We start from the raw sequence: 2,923 nt of genomic DNA, 5'->3' as shown, positions 1-2,923 counted from the left end.
CCTGTACCAGGATGGAAGTGATTTCAAATTAATACGCCCAACCTCCCGCAATTGCAGAGGCCCTCCCCTCACTCCACAGGTCCCCTGGGAGCACTGGGGGCCTGGCGGGGACCAGGCAGTGCCCCTTGGGAGGACTTCGTTAGAGAGTAGGTCGTGGAACCCTATTCTGAGCGGGCGCTGCCAAGAGCACAACCTGCCTCCCTCTGTCCTCCCCTCTCTCTGCCCAGGGGGGCGCTGCCAAGGAGCACAGCCTGCCTTTCTCTGTCCTCCCCCTCTTTCTGCCCCCTAAGCCCAGCACCCCCCGTCACCCTCTGAAGGCCCCGGCCTGATGCCCTAGGATCCAGAGCCTTCCAAACCCGCTGAGGGAGAAGTGCTTTCCTCCAAGGCTGTGGGTCACCAGCTGGACAGCTGATGGGGGCATGACGGGGGCTGAGCAGTGGCAGGGTGGGTACTGTGGGAGGGTGAGGACACCCCAGCTCCGGCTCAGGGAGAGGACTGAAGCCTGGGGAGCTCAGCCGGGCCCAGGGGAGCCATGGGGACCCTGCCCGCTGGCCGCCTCCCTGAGGGAGCACTCCATCTGAAACCCACACGCCCCAGCCTCCACCAGGTGACTGTGTCCAGCGAAGGCAAGAGCGCTGTTCACCAGGCCCCTCCCAGGGGCAGGTTCAGTGCTCAGCCCAGGCACCCAGTGATTCTGATTCAGAAAGGGGGAGGGGGAGGTGCCTTTCTCCACCCATTGCGCGGATGAGGAAGTTGAGGCACAGAAAGGCGCAGCCGCTTGCCAGAGCCCGCACAGAGCCAGAGCCAGGCCCCCACTGGCGCAGATGGGGGACTGCAGGCACAGCAGTAGCCACGCAGGTGTAAACGTAGAGCCGCGTGAACCCGGGTCGTGGGATCCCAGGCCCCGACCAGCCCCCATCCCCGGCTGGCATCTCGGTCCCGGGGAGTCTCAGCTTCCCTTTCTGCAGAATGGGCTGGAGGCACCCCCCACAGGCCCGCCCAGGCGCCCCCCGGGGCCAGCGCCCCTCCCCCACCTGCCCCGCCCCCACCCGCGGGCGCCGCGGCTGCAGGAACAAGAGAGCGGCGGCGCCTCTGCGCTCAAGTGACGGCGCCTTTGTCTCCGCTGAATGGGTGCGTTGCTAGGGCCGCTCGTAGCAACAGAGCAGCTTCCACCTGGGCCCCACCCTCCGGACCCCCCACCCGGCCCGGCTCTCCGGACGCCCCCGCTTCCAGCCCCGACCCCACCCCGCGGGCCACTCAGCGGCCCGAGCTGGAAGCGCGGGGCAGCGGGGGCTGCCAGGCTGTGTCCTTCGCGGGGCCGCCACCGCCCCTCCTGAAGGGCCGCGGAGCCCTCAGGGCATGCGGATGTTCCGAGGATGGAGAAGCTGAGACTCACAGCGAGGACGGGCCAGGGTATCCCCAAGCCTCAGTTCCCAGAGCCCTTCCATCCCCGGGTTCTCCACCAGGATCCTCTGCCAGCCCAGCCCCAAGGGCGCACTTTCCCACCAGGTTTCTAGAGAGTGGCTGGGAAACTCGTCGCCAAACCCTGCCCAGCTCAGCTCTGCTGGGACCCCAGACCCCAGAACGGCGCAGCGGGAGTCCCTGAGCGCCAACAGCGGCCCCAGCTCCCGTGGCCTCAGCCTCTGGCTTTCCCTAAAGGACTGTGGGCCTCAGCCCCCTGTTCCCCTAGCCCACCAGGTCCCCAGGCTCTTTCCCCCAGTCTTTGCCTATCTGTGATCTGCTCCTTCCCCCATGCTCCGAAGTTCCAACGGGCTCTGCCGTGTCTGGTAATAAATAGGACTGTTGGGCTCTCCTGTCCTCTGGGAGTCGTCCTGGCCTGGGCAGAGGGAGGGGACGCCAGGCCCTCTGGGAGGAGGGAGGAAACCAGAGAAGCTGCCACTTGGCTTTGGGACTCCAGGGCCTCAGCCTCATCATCAGGGTAGGCGCAGCCAGCATTTATGAGCCCTTGCTGTATCCCTGGACGGTGCTGAGCCCTTTACCACCTTAGAGTCATGGGTCCTCACCGCAGTCCTGAGCCGCCATCACTCCTGCTGTGCAGAGGAGGACACAGGCTCATACCACTCAGGCCTGGGGTCTCCCAGGCCCTGTAGCACAGGGGGCAGGGGTGACGGTTGGTGTGAGTGGGGGCCACCCAGGCAGACAGCTCACAGGTAAGTTGTGAGTCTGGATACCTCCAAGTCACACCATGGAACCAGGACCTGCTGCCACAGTTGTGTGGCTGTGGGCAAGGTCATTCTGAATCTTGGTCTCTTCTCAGAATGGGTTTCGGGGCAGGGAGGGGAGCAAGGATGTAAGGGCTCTGCACCAGGCCTGGTGCCAGGGTGGACCCCAAGGCTGGCGGCAGGGAAATGAGGGCCCAGACGCTGGGAGTGGGGGCACCCAGGCAGCCAACACTGTCCTGCCGATGCCAGCCTGGCTCACATCTTGCTGGGGCCAGGTGACAGGTGACATAGCATAGCCAGGACCTCCAAGCAGCTCCCGGGAGGTGGGGCAGGGCTGAGTGAGAAGTAGCCGAGACCCAGTGAGGCACGCACAGCTCCCAGGGGCCTCCAGCTTCCACGCTGGACCCTGCCTGGGTTGAGTCTGGGACAAAATCTGTCCGGGGTGCTGGCCCCACCCACACAGGTACAGGGCCCAGGTGCTTCTTGCTGAGGATGGTTGTGTAGCCTCACGATGCCCCATCCGTCTTCTGTCGAATGGGGGACATCATACTCACCCAGCGGGTCATGTGAGGGGTCCGCGCAGTCCTGCACTTGGTTCCTGGCACAGCCCTCAGCAAGCACTCAGAGTGTCAGCTGTGGCCCGAGACAGATGTTCGGGGCTGTGGGGGCCAGATCCTGTGGCCCAGAGGACGTTCAAGGCCTTGAAGGCGCCAGGCTGGGGAGGCAGTCCAGAGAGAAGA

Source organism: Pan paniscus, chromosome 11 (assembly GCF_029289425.2).
Source record: "Pan paniscus chromosome 11, NHGRI_mPanPan1-v2.0_pri, whole genome shotgun sequence".
Lineage (NCBI taxonomy): Eukaryota > Metazoa > Chordata > Mammalia > Primates > Hominidae > Pan > Pan paniscus.
Note: the sequence above shows the minus strand (reverse complement) of the source record.